This window comes from Heloderma suspectum, chromosome 9 (assembly GCF_057233095.1).
Source record: "Heloderma suspectum isolate Gila_16-S chromosome 9, 16-S_ref, whole genome shotgun sequence".
In the NCBI taxonomy this organism is placed as follows: domain Eukaryota; kingdom Metazoa; phylum Chordata; class Lepidosauria; order Squamata; family Helodermatidae; genus Heloderma; species Heloderma suspectum.
Window position 1 is genome coordinate 43,090,255 of NC_139466.1, and position 12,070 is coordinate 43,102,324.

The 12,070-nt window shown below is 46.9% G+C and overlaps 1 long non-coding RNA gene across 1 annotated transcript; it reads left to right on the forward strand.

Annotated features, from left to right (window-relative positions):
* The first annotated feature begins 3,093 nt into the window (after positions 1-3,093).
* Positions 3,094-11,195, forward strand: LOC146338671 (uncharacterized). Its single transcript, XR_014784886.1, has 3 exons — positions 3,094-9,338; positions 10,290-10,598; positions 10,816-11,195. It is a non-coding gene; the product is annotated as an uncharacterized LOC146338671 (long non-coding RNA).
* The last annotated feature ends 875 nt before the right edge of the window (positions 11,196-12,070 follow it).

Sequence of the window (12,070 nt, forward strand, 5' to 3'; positions counted from 1 at the left end):
ACCTGAAACAAGAATTGAACTTTTAAGTCGAACCGACATCTACACCTACACTTCAGCTTATGAGCTGCTCTATATGTATTCTGATGTTGTTTATTCAGTCAGTCGCTTCCAACTCTTCGTGACTTTGCCAGAGCTTCCTGTTAGCCGTCACCACCCCCAGCTCCCCCAAGGTCGAGTCCGTCACCTCCAGATGTATGTATTCTACATTAATTTAATATTGCATACAGCGTTAATTGTCACTGTCTGCATTTTTGTATTGATTTCCCTGTGAACTCACAGTTTACTTTCTTCTGCACACCCAAGTGTGTGTATGTGTATATGTGCAAACTGAGGATAACACTGCATGCATTTGATCTAGTGGATAAAAGTCCATAAAAGTTTTTTCCATAACCGATTTGTGACACAAGACTGTTGTTTGAACCAGGGACTCCTGGTACAGGGGTTGGTATCTTAGCAACTCTTTATTGTTTCTGCTACACTAGTGCCTGCTATGTCCCTTAGGTAATAACCGAAAACAGGGCAATAGGCAATAAAATGTCCTTGTTCTATCCCACTATCTTCTGCTTCTGGATGCTCAAGAGAGGAATTCCTTGAGGCGGGCTCTGTTTGCTGAGTTCCTTCTGCGCCGCCTCTCATGTGAGATCAAGCACGTTGTAGGCTGGATTCCACTGGAGTTTGCAGGCTGTGCCCTGCAGAGTTATCGGCAAATTGCAAAATGAACCCTGAGCCTTATAGGGAATGCTGTTGGCTTGCTTGCTAAGGCCTCCTATGAGAGACACCTCTGAACGAGGCAATGTAGATTAAAGAGCATTGCCTGGGTACCCAAACAATTGGCTTTAAAGGCATAGGTCTTTGAAAATAGATGCATTTATATTCTGTTAAAGATCTTGCAGAGATGATGGAAAAACCAACTCACTTTAGCCATTATATATATATATATATATATATGTGTGTGTGTGTGTGTGTGTACACACACACACACACACACACATATACTTAAGCAGCTTAATTGTATCTCCCTTTGAAACAGAAAAAAATAGGTGAAAGGTTCGCAATGCTTTTCAATGTAGTGGCTGAAGTCAGATAAGTTAGCTTAAGCCCTGGGGAAAAAAGGGGCTCCTCTACAGGCAGACTGAGAAAGAGTTCCAGAAAAAAGGGGGGAACTAAATTAAGTGGGCAACATTATAGCCTATGTTCACATGTACTATTCGTTCAGGTTTGTTTTTTCATGTCCTGTTGGTGATTATTTTTAATTACATTTAATTACATGTTTACCCCATTGTTTCTCTGAGAAACATAGGATGGCCCGCATGATTCTCTTCCCCTTTGATTTTATCCTCACAACAATCCTGTGAGGGAGGTCAGGCTGAAAGAGATACTGACTGGCCTAAGATCACCTAGCGAGTCTTATGGCTGAGCAGCGATTTGAGCCTTAATCTTTCCCATCCAAGTCAAACATTCTGTCCACAATGCCACAGTGCCTATGTCTTTGTTTGTAAATACATTTTCTATTTCATATTTAGGTTAATCATTAGAAAAATTTTCCGAGCTATAAGAACAGGTCAGCTATAGCAACAGTGCCAAGGAGATTGCTCTGAGAATCAGCACAGTTATTGAATCCGACTGGAGTTAAAGGTGTAAAGATTTTTTAAAACAAGTGGGATTTGTTTCACAGTGGTCAGATTTGTGGTGATTTTACATTGCTGCCATTAACTACAACCTACAAATCTGCTTTGTCCTTTCTGCTTCTTTCCATTCAAACTTTGGTTCGTTAATTTTGGCTGAGGCTTGAGTCTATTTTTAGAAAGATAAAAATAACTTGGGAGTTGCCAGTTAGCTTCAGTCAGAAGCAGAAACAGACTTTTTGAGAGCATTAAGAAAACACACCCAACAACCCAAACCCCAAATTGTGCAAAGTTCAAGTGATTTCCAGTTGTCCATAAAGACACTCCTTTATCCAAGCTGAAGTGCATATACCGATGCAGGTCCCATCCTGTGGGAGGCCCAGCTCCAAGCGCTTCCTATCTCATAATGCAGATAACAGACCAGCTGGTGTTCACTCCATCATTTCTCTGGACCCCACAGGGCAATTAATGGCTCGTGCATTAGGCTGTACATGTTGATCGCAGCCATTCCCATCATGATAAAGTGGATGGTAAGTGGCCACTGCAGCCACCAATTCCCTATTGTCGAGAAGGAGGACTGGGAATGATGTATTAATTCAGAGGGCCTCAGGTGTCACGCTTGTGTTATGATGTACAATTTATAATAAAACTTTAATGGTGCAGAGTGCTTTTATAATCTTCCATTCATTCATCTTCATAATACGTGAGGTAGCTTATTGTTGTCCACAGTTTATAGGTGGGGACGGTGGCAATTTGTCCAAGCCCCCCACTCCCACCTCCCCACGTTGAATCCTTGACCAACTGAGCAATCCTACACTTGAGATATAGCCCTGGGACCATAGGATTGGAGGAAAGCCTGCTGCCCCAGCAGCACATGAGATACACTGGTAGAACTGCTAAAATGGCGAAGTGGTGGGCAGGATGGGGTGGCACACAGGAGGAGCACTCTTGCGCCATATCCCAGTGCCAGCTCCGGGTTTCTCAGGGCCGTGGGGCAAGATCCGCTCCATGGGCTCTCCCTCGGGGAGCCTAGCTGCTCACCACCGTTGTCACCAGCTGCTCTTGTGCCTCCTCCTCCTCATGGCTACCTTGCGCTCGCTTGGCAGGCAGAAAGCCAGCGAGCAAGTGGGCCACGGCATCTCCTGCCCCTCCTCCTCACCACTGCCGTCGTCTGGGCCAGAGCGAGAGGCAGGGGAACAAGCAGGTTGCACTGGGGAAGAGGGGGAGCACCTCCAGGGGGCTCTGGTCAGTGGGCCCCTGCTGAGGTGTGGGCCCAGGGCAGGTCCCCAACCGTACCTGCCCGTGACACTAGCCCTGCCATATCCTCAGCTCCTCTGGGCTGCAACCGCACCCCGTCCAGACAGGGCATGAGCAGAGCAACGTCCCTCCTGTTGAGTTCAGCAACAGCCCCAACCGCATCAGCACCACATAGGGTGTGGTGTAGCTCAGAGCCCAACCGCAGCACACCATCAGCAGTATCTGACCGCCACACAGGAAGATCAGACCTCGAGCCCCCAGGCCGTGCAGCGAGATATCCCTGGTGCCAGGCTGTGCACATTCTGGTGGTGGAAACTGCAGAGCAGACTATTTGCACAAATGGCCTCCCTTCGGAACACTCCTAGGAACTTGAGCACACTGCTGCCTCTTCTCTGCCTGGGACCCTGAGGGCCAAAGCAGGCATTCCTTTAAAGAGGTAACTAGCAACTAAAGCGTTCTTTCATGTTTACTCTAGTGCAAGCATGGGGCCCCCAATCTGGGTTGAGACCTTTGCATGGAGAGCAGGGGGGCTTCAACCCCTGCCTTCTCCGTGGGCTTGATCCAGATCAGAGGGCCTGCACCTGCCATTTATATTGCAAAATAATGGTCCTCTTAAGTAAATTTATTACTATTTTGCAATGTGGATTGGGCCCATGGGGGAAGGGTTAAAGCTCCCATGCTACAGTCCCAATCTGGATCAGTCCTCCTGTGTTTACACTAGAGCAGGGGTGGGAAACTTGTGACCCTCTGGATACTTTGATCTATAACTCCCATCAACCCTCACCACTGGCTCTGCTGGCTACGGCTGATGGGAGTTGTAGGCCAAAACATCTGGAGGGCCGCAAGTGGCCCACCACTGCACTAGAGTAAAATGACAACAAGGCACAGCTGCCAGCTATGTCTTGATTGTCTGCTTTGCCCTGACAGGGGCTCCAGACGTAAACACCTGTCCTCAAGTTCCATGTGACACAAACAACGGGGGGGGGGCACTGGTAAGTATGGCAAGGGGACAGCCATGCTAGAGTATTACTGCTGGAACCGGGTTTGCCCGATGGCCCCTCCCCATCCCCCTGGCCCTCCCCTTTCCCCTGATTGCCCGTAGTTTGGTGGTTCCCTGGCTTCCGCATGCCCCCCCCCCTTCTAAAAGGTTGAAATGCTTCTCCTGAGGCTTAGGTGATGGCAGGAAGAGCTTGAAGCTAACATAGGCTGGTCTCCTTGGCTCTGCCCACACCTGGAATGCAGCCCCCGAGAGCTTCTCTGAAATTGCATTTGGCCCCTGGGACAGAAGAGGTTCAGCCCCCCCCCCCCGAGGGAACAGGCCCTGTGTGATCGGAGGGAGGCCCAGCTGAGCACCCAGGCGGCGTCACTCCCCCCCACCCCCTGCAAACGCCTCTTGTGCACCCAGACTCACAGACAAGGAGGTGCTCCAGCCGTGGACTGGGACCGTTGCTTTCCTAGTGGCAACTTCCTGACGGAGGCTCCTAGAAACTGTGCAGCTCTTCCATCGTTCCCTCCTGAATGGATTTTCTGTGGTAGAAAAAAAAGATCCTTTTCCTTGTGGCTTCAGCCTTCGTGCAGGACTGAAATTGCCCTGGTTGCCTTAGCAGATTACTTCTGCTGGGAAATGGACAGGAAGAGTGCAACCCTGCTGGTTCTCCTGGGCTTCTCAACAGCTTTTAATATTTATTGATTTATATCTATTTATTGAAAACTTTTCTTGGCAGAAGCCCTCCCAAGGCGGCTTACAGCAGTAAAATACATAAAATAAAAACAAACAAAATAAAATAAAATAGGATACCATCAACGGCATGATCCTTCTAGGCCACCTTGTGGGAATGAGCATCGGAGGGGGAGGGGGCGGTCTTGAGCTGCCCTTGCTTGTTCCTGGAGGATCGGTCCCAGAAAGTAGCGCTGGGGCACGACTTTTCTTCCTCTTGGTTGGTGGCTTACAAGTTTCTGCAGGATCCCCTGTTCTCCCCTATGCTGTTCAACATCTACATGAAATCACAGGGAGGAGACACCCAGAGGTCTAGGCTGTGGAGTCATCAATGTGCAGATGTTATGCAGCGCTGTCTCTCATTTTGATCGGATCCTAGGGTGGCAGTAGAAACCCCTGAATTGGTGTTTGTCTGCTGTGAAGGCCTGGATGGGCCATAATAAGCTGAAAATTAATCCAGGCAAGACAGAAGTACTGCCCGTGGGTGGACTGCTTGACTCAGGATGAGGCGTGGAGCCTGTCTTGGATGGGAGTGAGCGCCCCCTGAAATATCAGGGCTTGGGTTGCTCCTTGACTCAGTGCTCCTGCTGGATGCACAAGTGGCATTGGTGGTGAGGAGCACCTTTTTCCAAATGGTATGCTGGCTACAACCTTATCTGATGAAATCAGGCCTCTCCACGGTCGTGCACGCCCAAGTTACCTTCTGATTAGACTATACTGCATTGGGCGGCCATTAAAAAGTGTTCAGAAAGTGCAACCGGTGCAAAACTCTGCCACCAAGATGTTGACTAGCATGAAGCATTCAGAACATATGATGCCTATTTTGTTTGATCTGCATTGGTTGCCAGTTTGTTTCCAGGCTCAAATGAAGCTGCTGGTTTTAACTTTTGAAGCCCTAAATGGCTTGGGGCCTGGCCTGGGTACCTTCAGGAACACCACCTTCCATGTGTTCCTTCCCATGCACTCCATTCATCATTGGAAGTCTTGTTCCAGATCCGTCAGTCACCTGAGGGGCAGCAGGTGGTGACAAAGAGCAGGGCCTTTTCAGTGGTAGCTCCCACATTGTGGAGTGCCCTTCTAGTTGAGATCTGATGCTGAGCCTCAACACAATATACTTTTAGCACCTAATGAAAGCCTGGTCATGTAAGAAGGCCTTTCGTGGAGAAAATGCCTGTGTCTGTGTTCTTCCTGTTTCTTTATCTTGGTTTTGGTCTTACGGACTGCTGCTTGCTGCAGTTGTTAACTCCTTACATTAACTGTTTTATTATTATGATGTTTTAATACATTTTGTGCTTGTTTCTTCTATACTGTTGATACTGTATTGTTGTAAGCTGCCTGGAGTTTTTGTTTTGTTTTTTAAGGCAGGACATAAGTTTTTAAAAAGTACATGTGTGTCTGTGGCTGTCCTTATTGCATATCCTGACCTCTCCTTCTCACTCAAAAGATTGTTTCCCTCCCTGGGTGTGTCTCAGGACTCTTGTCTCAGAACAGAACTGTGTGTTTCTGCTCTCCCTCCCTCCAGGAGCTGTGTTCGTATCATATTGTATGGGCTCCCTTTCTTCCCCTTTGCACAAAGTGAGCAGCAGGCTGAAGTCTGAGGCTTTATAGCAGAGTTGGGCAGAAAATCTACTGCTACTGCTAGATCTCTGAGTGATTTGAAGTAGATCAACTAAGATTTCTCACATTTATTTGTTTGTTTATTTATTTATTTATTTATTGCATTTATATCCCACCCTTTTTCCTCTTGCAAGGAACCCAAGGCAGCTTACATTCTCCTCCTCTCCATTTTATCCTCACAACAACAACCCTGTGAGGTAGGTTGGGCTGAGAGTCTGTGACTGGCCCAAAGTCACCCAGTGAGCTTCCATGGCTGAGTGGGGACTAGAACCCAGATCTCCCAGCTCCCAGTCCAGCACTCTCACCACTATACCACGCTGGCTCTTAGGGCACAATTCTATGCATGTTTAGATAGAAAAAGTCCTACAACTCCCAGCATTCCCCAGCTATGCTGGCTGTTTTTTTTCTGTGTAAACATGCATAGGATTGTGTCTTTAATTGCTTAGCCATGACAACAACAAAATGATTCCCTTTCCCTACAATATACTGCTGAAATGAAGAAAAATGGGGGGAATCCAGGACAGGATGTTTGTGTGGTTCAGTTTTTGGTACTCTACTCTAAACTAATTCCTGGGTTCAGATTTTTAGAATTTGAAGTGTGTGTCTTTTGCACCAGGCTGTGACTGTTGGATCTCAGGGTCCTAGTTAAATGCAAAGTAGATCCCGCAAGCCTGAAACCTGCCCTTCCCTGGTGTAAGGTACTCCTGTAAAGGGTTATTAAGGAGTGCACACCTTACTGCTGTACTGCCCACATATGCCTTATGCAGGAGTACACTCTACTTTTTCCAGTGAGGATGGTCAAGTATAGTGAATTGCACTAATATGCAGACAGTGCTTGAAAATGCCCTGCCACATGCAGGTGCTAGGGGAAAAGGTGTGGTTGCTTTCAGATGGACTTCTTAACATGCATTGTGCATGGTTAATTATTACAGTAATTTCACTGGGCATCCAGATAACACTGTCATCCTTTAGTCATCAGCTCATGTTTTATCCCCCCTTCATCCATTTTTTTTCTTAATGGGAAAAATCCAGTTAGCTGGAAAGACACGGATCAAAAGCGCAGTCCTCTGAAGATGTGGATGTTGCCTCATGCTTTGCTCCTGTAGGTTTGGGAGGAGGGGGAAAGGGGCTTCAACATCTGCAGTGATGCCCCTCCCTTCCCTCTTCACTCCTCTGAGCATACCGGTTGTTGTGAGCATGTGTGCAGGTGTTCTATACATCTGTGTGTGCCCCTTAAAAAAAAAAAAAACTTTTTATGAAGTTCAAAATACTCCAGCATTTTGAAATGTGCTCTGCGCTTCACCTCTGCCTTATCTTCCTATATCTTCATCCTTCCCATTTAGAGCAAAAGGGAATCTTTTTCTCTGTATGTGCAGAGATCTACCTGCAAACATCCTTTTTCTTAAAAAAAAAAAAAAAAAATTTACGGAGGCATTCCACAAGCTAGAGATATGTGTCTTTTGGTATTTAGCAAAATGGCGAAATGCAGCCTTGAGGTTTGCTTCTCATACATTATGGCGAAAATGAGAAAGACACATCAAACTTTTTCCCATGCCATATTGAGCCCTATTTCAAGGAATAGGCATGCCATCCTCAGGAAGAGGAAAAGGAACAGTCCAAGACACACCAGCAGTATGACTCTACTTCAGTTGGCCAAGGGGCAGAGCAAATGTCAAAATGCTCAGCTTGAATATTTTGAAATTCCAGAATCCCCCCCCCCCCGTGTGTGTATGTGTGTGTGTAAAAAGAAAAGATATGTGTGCAGGTGAATGAAACACCGGTGTGCATGCTCACAACAACTAGCCCATTTGGGGGTGAGGCCAGAGGAGAGCTGGGAGGGAAGAGAGGCTGAGGCAGGCAGTACAAGTGTGTAATAGCTCAAGTACATCCTGCTGTCTGTCCATTGGTATGGACGGGACACAGCAAGTTTTTTTGCAATAAACATGTAACAGGAACAAATTGTGTGGATACTACATCACAGTTCTGAAAGCAACAACAAATGGAAAAGCAACAACATCATGCAAAAGGAGGCCCATGCCTGGAAGCAGCCTGTATTTGGGGGATTTTCTCTCTCCACCCCCCCACCCCGCAACTCTATTTGGCTGCGGTTGGGGAAAATCAACAAAGCGGAGAGCAGAAATCACAACCCATTATCCTTTGTTTGTTGACTCTCATTCAGCTCCAGCACCATACGTATTTGCTCTAGATTATGCCACAATCAGAGTGGATGATAATGTGGTAAGGACAGTGCCGTTCCCTGCAGCGCTCTAAAGCGAGATAAGAAACCTCGATATCTGCCAGAAGTCTGAAAAGAGGCTACATACAGTCACTGGCATTGATGAACAATGGGAAGTGAAGCCATTTATTGTGCTTTTAATTTATTTGTTTTTGTTATGTTTTAATTAGGATTTTGTTTTTAAGCTGTATTTTATTGTTAGCTGCCCTGTGTGGCATTTTTTGGAGGAAAGGTGGGATATAAAGAAGGAAAGAAAAATATACAGCTTTGTGAAATGACAAATCTTCCCCACAGGGCTTGATCCTGCAAAGTGCAGCCACCCTTCTCCCATTGAAAGATCTGATAAATGTACAGTAACCCTCTTGCAGATTGTCTTGTATCTGCTTTTGCTTGCGGCAGTGATGTGAGGTTGTGTTGCAGTGTAGAAATGGGAAGGCATTAGGCAACAAAGGTGGCATTTTTTGCCCAAGAAAAGTAGCGTCCAAACTCTCCTTCTGTGGGTGTGACCCATCTGCATAGAAAAGGGTGTGGGTGGTATTTCAATGAGTGCAAAACTGTTCATGCCCGAATAAGTAGTGTCAGTTTCTGTGTGCAGAGCAGACAGGAAATACCAAAAAAAAAGCAAAACCGTATGAGGGCTGCCAGCTTCACAAGTTACAGCAAAAACACGTTCCTGCATGTCACCTACAGGCCCAACTGCTTGTTTTTGGTAACATTTGAAGATCCCAGCTGGATATTTACATCTTGTTTTCAGACATGCCATTGCTACAGAAAGAGATGTGGTCAATCTGTGAAAGAAATGGGGGAAACGGAACCTTTCCTTTATTGTGATGGGAACTTCAGTATCCTGTTTAGGCCTAGTTCTCACAAACAAGCAGATGAAGTGGTAAGTCTCTTTCCGAATGGGACCACTTCAAATTACCAATGGTGGTTTATGTGATTACTGAATGCTCCCTGCACATAAGTAAACTAAACTAATGTGTAAGGGAAAGGTTGAGGCTAGAGAATTCTTCTCTCTGGTATGCTAGCTGCCTATGTGTTTTGTATGGAGGTGTGTTCAATCATGTGAGTTCCCACCTACGCTCTGAAATGGTAAAGTCCAAACACGGGTTTTCCTCCTAATATGCTGTTTGCGGAAATGAGAGCATGTTTTTATTGCTTTTGGCCATAGGGAGCTGGGTAGTGAGTGTGAGCTCTAAGGCTGGTTGAAAATAAATATCTGTGCATAAGTAAAGTATAGTATCAGGGAAAGTGGAAAGCCTGGAAATTCCTGCTTCAAATAACAGCTCTGCTCCATACTTGATTGACTAGGTGACTGTATCACGTGCCATCTCTCTGTTCAAGCGCTGGTGTCTGGAATGTGGGGGAAATAATATTGGCCTACCTAGAAGGCTCTTCTGCAAATTACTGAGATAATGCATGTGAAGTGCTTTGAACACGCAAAAGCCACTATATAAATATCATTCCCAATCTCACCTAATAAGCTTCATTGTTGATCCCTTTGTGCTCTTACTCAACCCTTCAGTTCTGAATTGACTGCTGCAGTGTAAATACAGTGTTTGGCTTGGGGGCAGAAGCAGCCAATACTGCCCGTTTTTTGCGCCGCAGTTCTCTCCACCTGCCACACACGCTACAGTTGCACAAACAGAATCCACTACCCCCCTGTGCCCACTAACACGCCCATGCCCAGCCACCCTTACATAATTTCCGGCAGAAAGGATTGCCCTGACAGAGCCGGAGTGCCTGGAACAATTCCACAGGGCCATGCTAAATCACATGCAAATAATGGGGGCTGAATGGTGTGTCCTTTTATCTCTAGGCCATTGTTTTCCCTCAGGGTCGTTTATCCTTTTGGATTCTAAGAACGTCCTGAAAAGCTGGATTTTCTGGCCCCTGCTGTCAACAAAGCAGGAAAAGAAAGGCCCGGAGGATCACTTTGAACAAATTATGGCACAGCCTGGCCTAGTGAACTCTTGCAGGGAGGCCCAGCCCTGTGTGGCAGGGGAAAGGGTGAAGCCTGCTGTTTGTGCGTCTCGGAGAATATCAAATTTAGCCGTTCAACAGCAGGACCCTAATCTGAAGAGGATTTGATACCACCCGAAGCTGGGGTTTTATTCTCTGAGGGTGCATCTTCTCCAGTGACTAGGTAAAGCTATCCAGTTTGGCTTCTATTGACTTCTTGTTTACAGCATCTAAAATCATCTCCAGCTTTGTTAATATAAAGACTGCCTAGTTTCTCTCTGTGTCTGTTCTCCGTGGATCAAGAACCCTGTCGGGTTTGCCCAAGATGGAGAGCGGCCTGAGTAACATCAGGATTTTATCCTTTCAAAAATCAAACACTGTTTGCTTCTTTCTTTTCCCAGAGGTCCTAGGGGCAGTCCCAGGTGAAAACAGAAACCATCACAACACCTGGTGGAGCCCAGTTTGAATGTTTGCAGCCCCTCTCCCTCTTTCAGCTGAAGACTCTGACCAGGCATCTTAACTTCAACATCATGTCGGCCTCCCCCTCGACCCCGCTCCTGTCCCCCACCCCCAATTTGCTTTTTGTAACATTTTGCCTGATGAAGAGATTTGGAGTGCCTGAAAGCTTTCACATTGTTTGTGGCCTTTGAGTTGGCCTAATAAAGGGATTACGCTAATATGGATTCGGGAATTTCTCTTATGGCTCACACAGCTACTTTTGCTTTTTGGGTAGCAGGTGGGTTGGCCATGATGCAGACTCCCAGGCAGCATTGGAGGAGGGTCACTTTGAGAAGGGGGTGGGCAGGTGGGGCGGGGGCAGTGGCTCAATCTCTTAAATTATTATTATTATTATTATTTTCATTTCTATACCACCCAGCACTCTGGGCAGTTCACAAAAATTAAAACCAAAAAGCACACAGTAAAACAATATAAAATATAAAAGCATTAAAACCACAATATAACAATACAACCAGAATAAAGCCTAGCAGCAATGCAGAGATTTAAAATACAGATTTAAAACACCAAAGCTAAAGACTAGGAAGCTAAAATGCTAAAATACTGGGAGAATAAAACGGTCTTCACCCGGCTCCGGAAGGAGTACAACGTAGGTGCCAGGTGAACCTCTCTCGGGAGCTCATTCCACAGCCGGGGTGCCACAGCAGAGAAGGCCCTCCTCCTAGTAGCCACCCGCCTCGCTTCCTTCCGGAGGGGCTGCCAACTTTTGGCTTCAGAGATTCTGGCGTTTCAGTAGAGCGAGCGGTGGAGCAGAGCGGAGCCAGCAAAAGCAGAGCCAGCGCAGCGGGTTTCCATCTGCTCCTGTACCGGGTACCGGGTACCAGCACCAGATACAGAGGGGGGACCTGTGCTTGCACTGTAGTGTGCGATGAATGCGTTGTGAAGGGGTGTGGGTATGAGAGCAGCCCCCATGGATGCCAGCACCTTTTTGCCATGGGAGTCTGCCAGCACCACCCTGCCTCCCTTAGCACAACAGAAACTGCAGGGTGAAGCGCAGGCATCCTGCAGCTGCTGGCGGAATGGGGAGCTGAAGCTGACCTGCACAACTTGGCACCGTAGTCAGTGTGGTGGAGCTGTTAGCAGCCTTCCCCAATCTGGCGCCTTCCAGATGTGTTGGACTACAACTCCGATAATCCCCAG